Source organism: Sinohyriopsis cumingii, unplaced genomic scaffold (assembly GCF_028554795.1).
Source record: "Sinohyriopsis cumingii isolate HCF-2022 unplaced genomic scaffold, ASM2855479v2 utg000262l, whole genome shotgun sequence".
NCBI classification, from domain to species: Eukaryota; Metazoa; Mollusca; class Bivalvia; order Unionida; family Unionidae; genus Sinohyriopsis; species Sinohyriopsis cumingii.
The window spans coordinates 674,618-693,798 of NW_028315883.1; positions in this window are offsets into that span (position 1 = coordinate 674,618).

Below are 19,181 nucleotides of genomic sequence, written 5' to 3' on the forward strand. Positions count from 1 at the left end.
CATTGAAAAAATCATGTCGAGACAACATATCAAATTCAGAACAGCCACTATATCCTGTTTGAAAGAGCAATTAACCGATATTTCCATGGTAAGTCTTTCATCAGGCGAAGCTCTCAACAATATTTCAAGGGATAATTAAGAGAGTTTGACAGATACAACAAACGGCCATACATCTTAAGGTAATCTCGCAACAAATCGAATTTACAGTGTGACGCACAGCAGTTCTAATTGCAGGATTGCATGTTTAAGTTAAGTTTAAATGGTTGCAAAAGTCAGATTGGACATTCGCAGTTATAACTTTGTGCGAATCTTCATTAGCGAGAAGGATGAAGGTGCAGGTTTATATTTGATACTCACAGACATATCCGGTAAAACAATGTCTTTGCTGACTTGATTGACTAATTCTAAGGTTTCTTGTTTTGATTTATAGTCAGTATTGTAAATCCCATTTAAACGGGTAACTTTTCAAAACTTAAACTTACTTCGCAGAGACTTCGTTATATATTAATCATCTGTCCCACTTTATTGTACTGTTTATAATGCATTGTCCGCTTCGTATGCGGAGGTCGCGGGTTCGAAACCCAGGTGAGTCATACCTAAGACTTATAAAATAGTACTAACAGCTGCCTCGCTAGGCGCTCATCATTAAGAGGTTAGTGTATGGACTGGTCGGCTTGGTGTCTGAATACTGTTACTGTGTGGGACATCATGCTACATGTCTGCGGCATGATGTAGCAGTGATAGACTTCACTATAAACTTACATACTGCAGACATCGTAGCGATGTGACTGAAAAATTGTTAAAGCTACGTTACAAATCTAAATCACACAGACACATTTTCTTCAACTTGTGACAGTATAACAAATATATTCTTGAAAACAGAACGCGAACTACCAGCCATAACTCTTTTCCTTTCCTTCTATATAAAATTTAAGCCGGTCTTAAAGAAATGATGTTTAATGAAAATGGTAATATGTATATCTCTCCTTGCTTGTTCAGTGAGACGCTTTTTGGTTACTTCCTTTGTCAGCCACTTTACCATCGTAAAGAGGTGGTGAGGTGGATTTAATGTAGACCGGTTTTCCCTTTTATTTGTTAAAATTTCTAGCAGACTTTTTCAATGTTCTTTTAATGTGAATGTTTTCTTGGATATGCTACAAGTGAGAATGAAAGTAACAAGACACCAAGACACCGTATAAAGGAAGTTTACCGTACACGCGGAAAATTAATTTGTGCATTTTGTTGTAGTTTTAAGTTGTGTCTCGAATTTAACATCATTGAAAGAGTAAGATGTTTTGACATCACCATGTTTGATATGTCAGTAGAAAATAATTTCAAATGGGCTGTTTAGAACAAAAACAAATAACGAGGAAATTCGTTGTCAGAATACATTCGGAAAATGAGAGAACCTTGTGCATGAACTGTAAAGACAATTTAAATATGAATCAGCTAGCAACAGTGGCGTCACTCGGGTTGGTGTCACCCAGTGCGGTAGCTCATGGTGTCACCCCCATGGTCCTCCTTCCGTAACAGACCATACAGAATCCTTAGTAATGTCATTTTGGTATTACCCGCTCTGATGGTGTCACCCGGTGCAGCCCGTACCCCCCTAGCGACGCCACTGCTGTGCCTGCTAGTCATGTATTTAACTTTGATCGGTTATCCGCTTATGAAATCCGACAAGACCGAGCAGTGTGTGCTCTGTAAAATTTGCAATATTTCATTTTGGTGTCACCCCTCTGAGATGGTGTCACCCGGTGCGGTCCGCACCCCCCCCCCCCTCACCCCCCTAGCGACGCCACTGGCTAGCAAAAACGCTTTCATTAACCAATCGGAACAGAAAATTGCAGGCAGGAAAGATCATATTTAAACACGCAGAATTTTCCAGCTGTTTCTCAGTCACGTATTTGTTTGCAAGTGGTAACGACCCTATCACACCAGGCACCCCAGGCTCTGCATGGGCTGGCTCTCAGTGTCGACCACAATTAATATTGTATCAGACATGTTGTCGACAGGAAAATTCATTCAAGATGGAAGATCCCATCAAGAAGCTTTGGTCTGTTACTTATTGCGGAACATTGCTTACCTTTGTGCATTAGCCCAAAATAGACAGGTCTAGCTCAAGAACTTGCAAGAGATCCCAAAGCACTTATAGACCTGTCGTTATGTCGGGAAACAATTTGATACAAGCTGAAAGAAGGGTCTCAAAAGATATAATAGTGTACTTGTATATTGATAGTATAACTATATTCATCTAGCAATATGAACAATTCTTAAGATAATAAAAGGTAATAGTTAATGATCGTTTCTTTTATGTTATAATAGTGTACTTGTATATTGATATTATAGCTATATTCATGTACATAAATGAACAGTTCTTCAGTTAATAAACGATAATAGTTAATGATATTTTCTTTTATGTTTTGATGCCTTTGAAGTGTTTTGTGTGTTTTCATTTACCTGTAAATTGCGTACTTTACATGTGCCATACAGATGCATGGGAAATTGTACGGTCCTTTTTTTAGGCTGGTTCCTTCCATGTAATATAAAAAAAGGAATCGGTCAATAATATTTATTTTTCTTACATGTTTTGATGCTGTTGAGTTCTGTGCAGTGTTGTGCATGTTTTCAGTTGTAAATTGTGCACTTTGCATGTGTCCTACACACGCATGGAAACGTTTAAGGTCCTTTTTCCGTTTTAGGTTGGTTCCATCCCTTTAATATATAAAAAGGAACCTGTCAGCCTACTGTGTAACCTTGCATGATTTTATGAGCTAAAGTGGGTTGATGTCTTATAATATGCGATAGTTTTATCCGTTCTAGTAAAAATGGCTATAATGAAATGGAGGTCAATCAAGGTCAGTTCGATGATGTCGCCTTCGCATTTATTAGAGTGTTCTCTTTTGTGCTTCAAGGCAATCATGCAGATTTTAACCGCAAGTGCCAGACCTCCATGCCCTTTTATGAGGGCGCCCATGGCATGTGTTGCAATAATTAAAAATCCAAAGCTATAAGGATTGGATATTAAAAAATGTCGAATGAAAAGGTGTCCCAGAATTGACATGAACTGGTAAATAATCAAGTTTAGATTACTGGGTGTAGATTTTTCTTTAAATTTGGAGGATATAGATTACTGGGTGTAGATTTTTCTTTAAATTTGGAGGATATAGATTACTGGGTGTAGATTTTTCTTTAAATTTGGAGGATATAGATTACTGGGTGTAGATTTTTCTTTAAATTTGGAGGATATAGTTCAACTTAATTATATGACGAAGTTAAAATAAGTAACGAAATTGGCGGAACTGAAGAAATGTTTTCCTTCTTGGAAATATTTGATACAATCCTTGATTTTGCCTTATTCTGAGCGAAGATGGTTTATGACAAAACTGGTTTGGAAACCAATATTTGGAATATTTTAGATATACTGTTATTAAAATTAGGAAACCTAAATTGAAAGAAATCTCTAAACCAATTAAAAATATCTTTTGCATGATGTTATGTATGCTTTATCATAATGGCAAAACGAACCATCGACTGTTGAGGAATGCTTGTCTCAAATTATTCTAAACTTATTAAATATACCAAATTTTAAATCACACACAAGGTGGCGAACAAACTGTGTAGTAACTATTATACACCTTAAACAACAAGCTTTTAAAAATATAATAATTTATTTCCCTGGATAAATTCTGTAAAAAAAAAAAAAAAACATGAACTTACGGTTTTATAGAATCAAGTCAAAATATGATCCAAATATAATCTGACAATACAATTTTAGTAGTCCTAATAACAAAATGTTTTACTGATTTCACGTTCGAATCCCGACGAAGAATCCAAGATGAAAAACAATGACGTATGCTACAATCTGTAGCGTTGAAGTCTACATTTCCTTGTAGAAATAAGAATTATCACCCCGGTTTCTGATAGCTGAATAAATTTTTATTTTAAAAAAAAAAAATGTCCATTTTCCACACTATTAGATGAGCACGCGTATTTTCAAGAAAAATAAACAGAATTAATCCTTTTTGAATTCAAGTAATTTGAAATAACTCCAAACCAAGTAATTTGAAATAACTCCAAACAGCACAACATACAACTAACAGTTTAACAGCCCAACTTCTACTGAGAATAATTCTCCAAAATATATGTTATATGGGTTTTTAAAACGTAAACAAGGGTTACGTGATCATCTGAAAGATTTTAGACGCAAATACTTATTACAGATCACGTTTACCTAGTGTGAACCTGACTAAAACCAATCATTTTTACTATGTGTGCCTGTGTGCGTGTTTGTGTTTATCCAAGAGAATACGAGCCAACAGCCTATCCACAATAGTCCTGCAGGGCAGCGTCCAGGGTGGCAGAAGGAGAGGTAGACAGAGAAAAAAGTTGACTGACAACATCACAGAATGGACAAGGAAAAGTTTTGCGGAGACACAGGCATTGGCACATGATCGAGACAAGTGGAGGGAACTGGTCAGATGTTCAGCAGCACAGTGCCTCAACGACCACACTAGGTCATGAGACTGATGATGATGATGATGATGATGATGAAGCGAATACGTGTAAAGATCGGGATGGAGAATAATTTTAAAGTAATATACGACACACCCGGTCAGATGGCGATGTAGGGTTAAGCGTAAGATCCTGACAATTTCTGCTTAGTAAAAGCTGGCACAGTAATGAATGCTTATAAATAAAAGAGAAAATGAATAGTGTTCTGAGGCCAGTTCGCTCCGAACCCACATAGTTCCGATCCTCAGCTGTGAGTTTCCAATTCCACGCCATGGTATCGATTCAGTTAGTCTTGTTATTTCTATATACAATGCATCAATATAAATCGAACTTTGATGTGAACTAGGTTCAGAAGTGCATCAATATAGATCGGAACTTTGATGTGAACTAGGTTCAGAAGTGCATCAATATAGATCGGAACTTTGATGTGAACTAGGTTCAGAAGTGCATCAATATAGATCGGAACTTTGATGTGAACTAGGTTCAGAAGTGCATCAATATAGATCGGAACTTTGATGTGAACTAGATTTAGAAGTGAATCAGTATAGTTCGGGAAGTGTCACCAAGAGTCAGAAGTTTGCGTCAAACACGTATCTGATGCAAATTCTGATCACAAAGGTGACATGTTCCTATACAACACACATGCATAATATAAGAATAGTTTTTCTGAAAATGTTACAATTGATTGTTGTGAATTGCAATGAGTAAAACACACCATGGAAACTTCAAAGAAAATGCACACACCTTGGAAACTTCATAGTGAAAAACACTCCATAGAAATTTCAAAGTGATAAACCACCATGGAATATTTACAGAAAACAAACATGGAATTTTCAAAAAGAACAACACTCTGTGGACACTACGAAGAGCAAAATACAACATGGACATTTCACAGAAATAACCGCACCATAAACATTTCAAAGACCAAAGCCACACCGTGGACATTTCAATGAGCAAAACGCACAATGGAAATTTCCAAAAGTAAAACACACAATGCAAATCTCCAAAGTCAGACTTTCACCAAATCTTTCGTTGCAAATATTAATGTCTAAACACAAATCAGCGTTCAAATGGCGATGGTTGAAACTTCTAAGGTAAAGACAATATACAGCATCCGAATTGTGTATTGTATATAGCTTAGGCATGTAAACACATTTTAACAGGTCACCCGAAAAGACCCATTCGTACCCATAAGACGTAGCATCACTGAGATAGACTAGAAATAGGAATGTATACCTCTATTTTGATCTGACTTAGAACTGATATTTCCTTCAAAAATAATGCAGAGAATTAGATTTTTTTAAAACAAAAAACATTTCATACAACAAAACTGCACATGCAACTAAGTCAGTCAGTGTTAAATACTAACTACAGCCACTGCTGGTTTCAGTACGTAATTTTGTCGACTTAATATATATATTGATTATTCTAAAATAATAATCAAGTGATGATGTAAAGCGGGAGCATTTGCCACAGCAGAAGTTCACGTGATTAGAGAAAGCAATGGTGGAGATATTAGGAACTGGAGTTCTACAGTGAAAACAATATGATACTTATATAGGTATGTGAGATAACACAAGAAGCCGCGCACATGTTCCTGTACGAGATATTTTACATTCATTGCACTATTTGTATTTGTTTTCAAATTAAATTGTTAATGTCTCGTCAAGGGCAACAGCACATAAAAGATTGTACAATATGTGAAATTCTTATTTCATAACTCTGTAAATGTTTTTGATTAAATCCAAAGACTTTTTAATTAAATGTTTTTAAACATATGCAAAAGTAGTCCGAAATTGTTTTAGTATAATTATAAGAGATTTTTAAATTTTAATTAAAAAAGTGGAGAGTGGTTACGAAATTTGAAACCCATACTATCTGTTCCTAAGACTGCTTAGTAATCAATGCGATATGTCAATGAGAGTTGCCGAGATCATTTAAAGGCTAGTTGATCGGCATCATTATTAATAATCGTTGTTGCATCGCTTGAATAAGCTTTACTCGAAGTAAATGTTGGAATAAAATTGCATGGACCATATTTTTCGGAGACAAAGCACAACTGCTTTTCTCTTATTTCATTCTAGGGCCAACATGTCATTTACTAAGCGAAGATTGCTTAACAAGAATGGTGCAAATAACTACATCTTTGACACACGTAATACTAACAGTAGCTGTATATTAAATATCACCGTAATTGATCCAATAAATTCAAGTGTATGTAATTATCAAACATCTGCTTTCTCTCTAATTAGTATTCTACGGGAGTTATGTTAGATGTGTACACATTGGACAGTTAGTGCCTTATTACTTATTCTTATTATAACTTGCATATCTATGCATCAGGGTCATTTGCTAAACTATTTTAAATATTTTTCTCGTCTCATAAAAATGTTCATATAATAGGATGTAACTTCGTCCACTTTAATTTCCTGATCGACTAATTTGTTTAAACAAAAACCATAATGGCCCTTATCAAATTGTCTTCAGCTAATTAATTAACTGTACTGTACCGTGGGTGTAGATAATTTGCTTTGTTCAAAGTATCTAAATGCTTCATTACTGAGGAACAAATGTTGCTTCTGCTTAAAACAGTAAAGTTCTAGGAGTAACAATGAGAACATAAACGTAGCCTACTGTGAAGTGTCGAATTTTGAATTGCAGCGAACTTTAAAGTTGAATGTATTGAGCATTAAAATTGCATCGCAATTTTAGTTTCACGTAATATTCTATTATTTTAATGTTTGTTTTGTGCAAACGTGTTTGCTATAACTAGGTTCCCATATTATGTATCATTTATTCATTTTCTTTAAAATATGTTGATGCCAGAGTTGTTATGCAATTTATTTTATTCAATTTTATTGAAAGTGTTGATGTTAGAATTGTTATGCAATTTACCTTTTAATTTTACAGTTATTAGTACATTGATAGAATTGATTGAATGTGATCCAAATGTTCATATGTGTAGGATTTCATAGGGTTATATGAAATAACATCCTTTGTTTGTTAGAACGATACAGATATTCGTGAGATTACTATACTTACCTAACTATATCTGATTTTATAATGTTTAAATAATCTTGTACGTTAAGGATTGCTGAGACTTACAATTTGTGAATTTCATGCAATAGTAATCGAACATACAGTAGCATGTAAAGGAGTACAGTAGTAATCTATAGACGCTTACGTGGTAATTTAAGATCTGCCGCTGGAAGCGAGGTCAATGTCCTACCGTACTAGGTCAGAATTTACGCAGTGTGTGGGTAGCCCACATGCTCTGTATAACGTGGGGAAATTTTATATACTTCTTAGAGAGTGGTATATATAGGGATTATGTGGTAATTTTGTCCTTTAAGAAAGAGCTTTCTGAGAGAAAGACGAGAAAGTCTGCAGACATAAGTCCGAGGAAAAGAAGGACGAGGTCAGAAAAAAAAAGAACCAGGAAGTCCATAAACTGACATAGCACAGAGCTTAGGAAGGACACTGCGCTCTTTTCACCTCTCGTAATGATGATGAATAAATCCAAATTGGACAAAACCTGATAAATGTTATTGATATAATCCAACTCGAATTGGAATTGCCCTTATTAATTTGTTCTGATTAAATTTGTTATTTTTTGTTGTTGTTGTCAACATGGGGCTCGTATTGCTTCATTTATCCTAGTTTTCTCGCTCAGGTCTCTGTTGAAATTATATTCTTCTTTCATTCTCTTTGGGTTATAATATCAGGGCGACGTTACAAGGTGGGGTCTCTCGTCCGGGTTCATTTTCATCTGTGTGAGTGACAGAGGCTGAGTAGGATATTGAATAGAAATTAGAGTACCACAGCAGCGATAAATATGCTTATTGTTTAATCATGGAATTACGAGAGTGAATCTAGTCAATATATATGCATTCTGTTGTTAGTACATGCCATTGTTTGATATTTCGTTAATGTATGTTAAGAAATTAAGATTCCGTACCTGAACTGCTTTGTTAGTGTGGTGGTTGTCTGAATTAAAGTAATTCAGAAAGAAATATTGCCTTTAGTTATTCTTGCGACAAGAGATAATTAAGAAAGTCCAGAAGGAGCAGTTGCACATTGTGGGTGCGAGTAAAATGAATTTAGAGAGAAATTCAGAATTTTGTACTGCCAAACGCTGTTAGGTTGGATTAGAGTAATTTAAGTAAGTCCGTAGGTTAAGACTTATTTGCATTAGAATATGGGTAAGTAGTCTTAAGGAAGCTGTTTCTTGTAAGGCAGTAAGAGTTAGTAGATACATAAGATAAGTAAATTGGTTGGTACTACAGTCGTGTATACTAGAATGGCAACTGATAAGCAGTTGGTCAAAGAGTTTAAATATGTTGCTAGATATGAACATCGGATATGAAGGGACCCAATTAGCGAAATTTGTAGAGCGGAAACTCAGAGAATACAGAGAATAACAGGCGGCAGAAAGGGAAAAAATCATACAAGCCGAGGAGAGAGAAAGAATCGAGTTAGCCAGATTGCAGGCCGAAGAAAGTGCCAGGGAGAGAGAACATAGGTTAGCCATGGAGAGACTAAGGATCGAAGTGGGGTCTTGGAGGGGTGAAGAGCTGAATGAACATTTAGGACCCACAAGCAAAAGGTCAGAGGATAGTCGCATCGTCCAGTTAACAATGCCGATGTATAAAGACAGACGAAATCATCGATGACTTTTTAACTCAGTTTTAATCCATCTTATACCCAAAGAACAACGTCCGCTTATCATTTTGTCAAAGGGATATTGTCACGCACTGTCGTACACAGATTCTGAGCTGTCTAAACCTGATGAAAGGAATTATTTCTTTGGAAAAAATTAGGGACCGCTGCCTACGATTGGGCAGAATAAATTAAGGCGTACACGTTACAACAATCATACTTTAAAGTGACGACCTTATTCGAAAGTCTTTAGTCTGAAATTCTCCTGGAAGAGGAAAGAGTCTCGAATCCGTGGAAATTCCTTGCACAAATTCCGTACGTTATTCATACTGCTTTTGACAGCAACTGATTTGGTAAAATTAGATGTTAGTTTCATTAAATCGGAAAGCCAAAACAACAGTTCACAAACCAGTCACAAGCAAATTTATAACCTTGCAAACTTCAGGATAGAGGATCGAGAAGATCGGAGGTACACAGCTCGAGTGTTACTGGTTCGTCAAGAAATCGCTCATTCTGGCCCGATAAAAATCCATCTCAGAAGCTTTACTTATAATTGACTAATATCGAAATTTCTCAATATGAAAAGGGTATTTTAGGAAACAGTTCCAATCTGGTAAAACAAGTAGTAATATCGTCCACTATATTTCTAAAAAAGGACTTTATCCTATTAATGAAGAAACTGTTTCATAGTGTAACACCTCTATTTAAGCAATTAGTGTATTGCATGTTTTGTTTCAATATGTCGATGAAAGTAAATGTTAGTTTAGCAGCAAACGTTACTGATTGGGCTGTCGGTACCTTGTCAGGAACATTAGACTCTTCTGGTTCACTTATTCGTATTGTAGCATACATATTTAACATGAGGGTATTTTGCTAAATATTTGTGAAGATTTCATCCTGTTTTTATCTGTTAAAAATAGTGATTTATTTTCCAAAAAGATACAAGAGTTTATACACATGACTCAAAATGTCTTCCAATTGTATATGTTGCAAGAGGAAGGAATCTCAATTTCATTCTGTTTTGATAATTAATCATTTACCAGTAATCGTTTGACTAGCCTCTATTTGTTTTGTATGGCCGCGGGACACTGGAACACAAGGGGATGCGTTGATAATTAGTGAATGACCATCACCTCTACAAATAATAATAATGATAATAATAATAATAATAATAATAATAATAATAATAATAATAATAATAATAATAATAATATAAATAATAATAATAATCTTATTATCGCAATAATCATCAAGTGCATCAACATACCCACCATCAGATGGTATTTCCAGGCTGCGTCATTATCGTCGAAAACGTTGTTGCTGTTTTTGTTATTCTTGCCGTTTACAAATGTATTACGTTTATGTTTAGGCATATTCTTGTACACACGTGTATAGTTATGGCTTTCTTGTACAGACGTGTACAGTTATGCTTTTCTTGTGCAGACGTGTACAGTTATGTCTTTCGTGTGCAGACATGTATAGTTATGCCTTTTCTTGTGCAGACGTGTATAGTCATGTCTTTCTTGTGCAGACTTGAATAGTTATGCCTTTCGTGTGCAGACGTATAATGTTATGCCTTTCTTGTGCAGACGTGTATAGTTATGGCTTTCTTGTGCAGACGTGAATAGTTATGCCTTTCTTGTGCAGACGTGTATAGTTATGTCTTTCGTGTGCAGACGTGTATAGTTATGTCTTTTCTTGTGCAGACGTGTATAGTTATGTCTTTCTTGTGCAGACGTGAATAGTTATGTCTTTCTTGTGCAGACATGCATAGTTATGCCTTTCTTGTGCAGACGTGTATAGTTATGTCTTTCTTGTGCAGACATGTATAGTTATGTCTTTCTTGTGCAGACATGCATAGTTATGCCTTTCTTGTGCAGACGTGAATAGTTATGCCTTTTGTGTGCAGACGTATAATGTTATGCCTTTCTTGTGCAGACGTGTATAGTTATGTCTTTCTTGTGCAGACATGTATAGTTATGTCTTTCTTGTGCACACATGCATAGTTATGCCTTTCTTGTGCAGACGTGTATAGTTATGTCTTTCGTGTGCAGACGTGTATAGTTATGTCTTTCTTGTGCAGACATGTATAGTTATGTCTTTCTTGTGCAGACATGCATAGTTATGCCTTTCTTGTGTAGACGTGAATAGTTATGCCTTTTGTGTGCAGACGTATAATGTTATGCCTTTCTTGTGCAGACCTGTATAGTTATGTCTTTCTTGTGCAGACATGTATAGTTATGTCTTTCTTGTGCAGACATGCATAGTTATGCCTTTCTTGTGCAGACGTGAATAGTTATGCCTTTTGTGTGCAGACGTATAATGTTATGCCTTTCTTGTGCAGACGTGTATAGTTATGTCTTTCGTGTGCAGACCTGTATAGTTATGTCTTTCGTGTGCAGACATGTATAGTTATGTCTTTCGTGTGCAGACGTGTATAGTTATGCCTTTCGTGTGCAGACGTGTATAGTTATGTCTTTCTTGTGCAGACATGTATAGTTATGTCTTTCGTGTGCAGACATGTATAATTATGTCTTTCTTGTGCAGACGTGTATAGTTATGTCTTTCTTGTGCAGACATGTATAGTTATGTCTTTCTTGTGCAGACATGTATAGTTATGTCTTTCGTGTGCAGACGTGTATAGTTATGTCTTTCTTGTGCAGACATGTATAATTATGTCTTTCTTGTGCAGACGTGTATAGTTATGTCTTTCTTGTGCAGACATGTATAGTTATGTCTTTCTTGTGCAGACATGTATAGTTATGTCTTTCTTGTGCAGACATATATAGTTATGTCTTTCGTGTGCAGACATGTATAGTTATGCCTTTTCTTGTACAGACGTGTATAGTTATGGCTTTCTTGTGCAGACGTGTATAGCTATGCCTTTCTTGTGCAGACGTGAATAGTTATGCCTTTCGTGTGCAGACGTATAATGTTATGCATTTCTTGTGCAGACGTGTATAGTTATGGCTTTCTTGTGCAGACGTGAATAGTTATGCCTTTCGTGTGCAGACGTGTATAGTTATGTCTTTCTTGTGCAGACGTGAATAGTTATGTCTTTCTTGTGCAGACGTGTATAGTTATGTCTTTCTTGTGCAGACATGTATAGTTATGTCTTTCTTGTGCAGACGTGAATAGTTATGCCTTTCGTGTGCAGACGTGAATAGTTATGCCTTTCGAGTGCAGACGTATAATGTTATGCCTTTCTTGTGCAGACGTGTATAGTTATGTCTTTCTTGTGCAGACGTGAATTGTTATGCCTTTCGTGTGCAGACGTATAATGTTATGTCTTTCTTGTGCAGACGTGAATAGTTATGCCTTTCTTGTGCAGACGTGTGTAGTTATGTCTTTCGTGTGCAGACGTGAATAGTTATGCCCTTCGTGTGCAGACGTATAATGTTATGCCTTTCTTGTGCAGACGTGTATAGTTATGGCTTTCTTGTGCAGACGTGAATAGTTATGCCTTTCTTGTGCAGACATGTATAGTTATATCTTTCTTGTGCAGACTTGAATAGTTATGCTTTCGTGTGCAGACGTATAGTGTTATGCCTTTCTTGTGCAGACGTGTATAGTTATGGCTTTCTTGTGCAAACGTCAATAGTTATGCCTTTCTTGTGCAGACGTGAATAGTTATGCCTTTCTTGTGCAGACGTATATAGTTATGTCTTTCGTGTGCAGACGTGTATAGTTATGTCTTTCTTGTGCAGACGTGTATAGTTATGTCTTTCTTGTGCAGACATGTATAGTTATGTCTTTCTTGTGCAGACGTGAATAGTTATGCCTTTCGTGTGCAGACGTGAATAGTTATGCCTTTCGTGTGCAGACGTATAATGTTATGCCTTTCTTGTGCAGACGTGTATAGTTATGTCTTTCTTGTGCAGACGTGAATTGTTATGCCTTTCGTGTGCAGACGTATAATGTTATGTCTTTCTTGTGCAGACGTGAATAGTTATGCCTTTCTTGTGCAGACGTGTATAGTTATGTCTTTCGTGTGCAGGCGTGAATAGTTATGCCCTTCGTGTGCAGACGTATAATGTTATGTCTTTCTTGTGCAGACGTGTATAGTTATGCTTTTCTTGTGCAGACGTGTATAGTTATGTCTTTCTTGTGCAGACGTGTATAGTTATGTCTTTCTTGTGCAGACGTGAATAGTTATGCCTTTTGTGTGCAGACGTATAATGTTATGCCTTTCTTGTGCAAACGTGTATAGTTATGGCTTTCTTGTGCAGACGTGAATAGTTATGCCTTTCTTGCGCAGACGTGTATAGTTATGTCTTTCGTGTGCAGACGAGTATAGTTATGTCTTTCTTGTGCAGACATGTATAGTTATGTCTTTCTTGTGCAGACATGTATAGTTATGCCTTTCTTGTGCAGACGTGTATAGTTATGTCTTTCTTGTGTAGACGTGTATAGTTATGTCTTTCGTGTGCAGACGTGTATAGTTATGTCTTTCTTGTGCAGACATGTATAGTTATGCCTTTCTTGTGCAGACGTGTATAGTTATGTCTTTCTTGTGCAGACATGTATAGTTATGTATTTCTTGTGCAGACGTGTATAGTTATGTCTTTCTTGTGCAGACATGTGTAGTTATGTCTTTCGTGTGCAGACGTATAATGTTATGCCTTTCTTGTGCAGACGTGTATAGTTATGGCTTTCTTGTGCAGACGTGTATAGTTATGCCTTTCTTGTGCAGACGTGTAGTTATGCCTTTTCTTAATCTATCATCGGGTTTACTACGCTACCATGTGATTAATGTTTGACGAAATTTCTTTGTTAGAGATTTCGAAGGCAATCATCCATCTTTGTATTAGATATAGGAAAAAATGTAGTTCTTCAAGAGATAGCATTTACATGCGTCATTTTGCTTATATAATTTATATCGACTATCTGAAAATAACTATATTTGCTGTTGTTAATGTAAATGCATGATCTCGCAAAATCTTTGTTATAAAACTTAACAATTGTTCATGTCGCCACCAGTAAAATGATACCAACGTCTTCCCATGCTCATGCAACTGAGACAATAAAAACGAATGTATCGATATAATGTATTTATGGACAAAGCGCAAGTTTTGCATTCCAACTATGTAGAAAGTGATGAATGTACAATTGTAAAACGCGATAATTTATCGATAACTGGAATATAGTAAGCATATACTGCAACAATAGAAGCAAGAAATATGACACACAAATATCATAGCCTGCGTACCATCTCATCAAGGATATATTCTCTCTCTACTTATCAATGAATACCTCGTTCAAGGTCTCTTTTATCGCTGATTCTCTTCGGATACAAAAATATATTTTTTTATGCTGAAAAAGCAATATGCAGGCATTCCCTTTATATATCAGTATGACGACGATCACTGAAGTATCGAGAATCATGGTATGTCAGCACGATATAGTTTTAGTAATGGTACACTCTTTGAACGCTCTTTAGGAACCATTTTTAAGACTACTATAAGTATTCATAATAGTAAAGTTCCAAAAACTGATTTCGGAATAAATCGCAAATATGCCATTCAGGTTGATCAATCAGTATAAAAATGCAAGGACGATATATATACATACATATGTGTGTGTGTGTGTGTGTGTGTGTGTGTGTGTACTAAGCAAAAACAAATATTAGCCATACAATTTTTATAATGTAGAGCTCAGCGTTGGCAGCCATCTTTTCGAAAATAAGCAAACGCATGATGATATGAAATTAAAATACAGATGGATGAAAACAGTGTCCTCAATGTATATACAACAACTGGCTTACCGTTGTCTATACCAGTGAAAAACTATAGGTGAATGGAACAAGTTGGAAATTCATTATTAAGTTGTTTAGGGATTTGTTAGTAATATTATCATTTGTAAGGTATAGTATCATTTGTAAGATATAGTATCATTTGTAAGGTATAGTATCATTTGTAAGATATACTATCATTTGTAAGGTATAGTATCATTTGTAAGATATACTATCATTTGTAAGGTATAGTATCATTTGTAAGATATAGTATCATGTGTAAGGTATAGTATCATTTGTAAGATATAGTATCATTTGTAAGGTATAGTATCATTTGTAAGATATAGTATCATTTGTAAGGTATAGTATCATTTGTAAGATATACTATCATTTGTAAGGTATAGTATCATTTGTAAGATATAGTATCATTTGTAAGGTATAGTATCAATTGTAAGGTATAGTATCATTTGTAAGGTATAGTATCATTTGTAAGATATACTATCATTTGTAAGATATAGTATCATTTGTAAGATATAGTATCATTTGTAAGGTATAGTATCATTTGTAAGATATACTATCATTTGTAAGATATACTATCATTTGTAAGATATAGTATCATTTGTAAGATATAGTATCATTTGTAAGGTATAGTATCATTTGTAAGATATACTATCATTTGTAAGGTATAGTATCATTTGTAAGATATAGTATCATTTGTAAGGTATAGTATCATTTGTAAGGTATAGTATCATTTGTAAGGTATAGTATCATTTGTAAGGTATAGTATCATTTGTAAGGTATAGTATCATTTGTAAGGTATAGTATCATTTGTAAGATATACTATCATTTGTAAGGTATAGTATCATTTGTAAGGTATAGTATCATTTGTAAGATATGCTATCATTTGTAAGGTATAGTATCATTTGTAAAGTATAGTATCATTTGTAAGATATACTATCATTTGTAAGGTATAGTATCATTTGTAAGATATAGTATCATTTGTAAGGTATAGTATCATTTGTAAGGTATAGTATCATTTGTAAGGTATAGTATCATTTGTAAGATATACTATCATTTGTAAGGTATAGTATCATTTGTAAGATATAGTATCATTTGTAAGGTATAGTATCATTTGTAAGATATAGTATCATTTGTAAGGTATAGTATCATTTGTAAGATATACTATCATTTGTAAGATATAGTATCATTTGTAAGGTATAGTATCATTTGTAAGGTATAGTATCATTTGTAAGATATACTATCATTTGTAAGGTATAGTATCATTTGTAAGGTATAGTATCATTTGTAAGATATAGTATCATTTGTAAGGTATAGTATCATTTGTAAGGTATAGTATCATTTGTAAGATATAGTATCATTTGTAAGGTATAGTATCATTTGTAAGATATAGTATCATTTGTAAGGTATAGTATCATTTGTAAGGTATAGTATCATTTGTAAGATATAGTATCATTTGTAAGGTATAGTATCATTTGTAAGATATAGTATCATTTGTAAGGTATAGTATCATTTGTAAGGTATAGTATCATTTGTAAGATATACTATCATTTGTAAGGTATAGTATCATTTGTAAGATATAGTATCATTTGTAAGGTATAGTATCATTTGTAAGATATAGTATCATTTGTAAGGTATAGTATCATTTGTAAGATATAGTATCATTTGTAAGATATAGTATCATTTGTAAGATATACTATCATTTGTAAGGTATAGTATCATTTGTAAGATATAGTATCATTTGTAAGGTATAGTATCATTTGTAAGATATAGTATCATTTGTAAGGTATAGTATCATTTGTAAGGTATAGTATCATTTGTAAGATATACTATCATTTGTAAGGTATAGTATCATTTGTAAGGTATAGTATCATTTGTAAGATATAGTATCATTTGTAAGGTATAGTATCATTTGTAAGGTATAGTATCATTTGTAAGATATAGTATCATTTGTAAGGTATAGTATCATTTGTAAGATATAGTATCATTTGTAAGGTATAGTATCATTTGTAAGGTATAGTATCATTTGTAAGATATAGTATCATTTGTAAGGTATAGTATCATTTGTAAGATATAGTATCATTTGTAAGGTATAGTATCATTTGTAAGGTATAGTATCATTTGTAAGATATACTATCATTTGTAAGGTATAGTATCATTTGTAAGGTATAGTATCATTTGTAAGGTATAGTATCATTTGTAAGGTATAGTATCATTTGTAAGATATGCTATCATTTGTAAGGTATAGTATCATTTGTAAAGTATAGTATCATTTGTAAGATATACTATCATTTGTAAGGTATAGTATCATTTGTAAGATATAGTATCATTTGTAAGGTATAGTATCATTTGTAAGGTATAGTATCATTTGTAAGGTATAGTATCATTTGTAAGATATACTATCATTTGTAAGGTATAGTATCATTTGTAAGATATAGTATCATTTGTAAGGTATAGTATCATTTGTAAGATATAGTATCATTTGTAAGGTATAGTATCATTTGTAAGATATACTATCATTTGTAAGGTATAGTATCATTTGTAAGGTATAGTATCATTTGTAAGATATACTATCATTTGTAAGGTATAGTATCATTTGTAAGGTATAGTATCATTTGTAAGATATAGTATCATTTGTAAGGTATAGTATCATTTGTAAGGTATAGTATCATTTGTAAGATATAGTATCATTTGTAAGGTATAGTATAATTTGTAAGATATAGTATCATTTGTAAGGTATAGTATCATTTGTAAGGTATAGTATCATTTGTAAGATATAGTATCATTTGTAAGGTATAGTATCATTTGTAAGATATAGTATCATTTGTAAGGTATAGTATCATTTGTAAGGTATAGTATCATTTGTAAGATATACTATCATTTGTAAGGTATAGTATCATTTGTAAGATATACTATCATTTGTAAGGTATAGTATCATTTGTAAGATATAGTATCATTTGTAAGGTATAGTATCATTTGAGAGACAACACTAATCCAATATCTGCAAATAGGTTATACCAGCGAAATCACATGGCATAATTGTTTTCATTCAATCCGACATCCTTATTTATCTTATACATAATAATTGGCTTTTAGGTTTCTTTCCTTGTTTGGGTCAATGCTTTAAATGTATGTATTCCACAGTGATTATTAAATTTGGAAACAATGAATATCCTTCTTTTAACACTAGTCACTGTGACTTAGCTGATTAAACTTCGTATCTCTTGAATTATTATGACTAACACAGTCTCAACAACATAGCAAACTTTTCTTTACAATGCGCAATAATGGTAATAATAATAATAATAATAATAATAATAATAATAATAATTGAAGCCATTGAGTAGTCTGCAAGTCCTGCTATCACTTCTTATCTGTTCGAGCTAGGCAAGTTGTAAATGTGATTCGCGGCCGTCTGATAGTAGGTTGGATATCAGAGCAAACAGTTGTTTGAGGAAATTGGCCTAATCAAAACAAATCATAATTGTGTTTGAATTATTGTACTACCGTAAGGACATCAAATCTTTTCAGTTAGGAGTAAACACATTCCTTCTAGACGAATTAAATATCTTTACAACGATAATTTTCTCTGTAACAATATTTATTAAATATGTTTTCCTTTTAATTCGTAATGATATATTTTACACATTACTGTGAGTAAAGCATTAGAAACATTGCTATAACGCAGCTAGTGTTTACGAGGCCATAAATTACCCCCTCCCCTCAAAACTTAATTATGGGACCCCCTCCTATTCAAACAAAAGGGTTGTCTGATAGGAATTAAGCCAACCCACACTGCACAGTTGTGGACATTGGTAGGGCGTTGTTAAGCCACTATCTGTTGAGCTTCCGCAACTGGCTCATCCAACTATGTCACATAAGTTCTTTCTTTCACCACTGAAGCGACGGTTTTTATTAGCAAGTGTACATATATTTTCCTGTAGGAAGAGGCCGACAATATGTTCGTATAATTGGCTCAATTTCAATAGTTTATGGAAATTACTATTTCTTTTTTTAAACGCAAATGGGTCTTTAGACTGTATCTTGTATTTAAGGATACTCCATCACACGAATTTGGACATGAACATTTCAAGAAACAAATATATGGTCACTGAAGTAGACCGAATACAGGAACCCAATATATGGTCACAGACGTAGATCGAATCCAAGAACCCAATATATGGTAACTGAAGTAGAACGAATCCAAGAACCAAATATATGGTCACTGAAGTAGAACGAATCCAAGAACACAGTATAT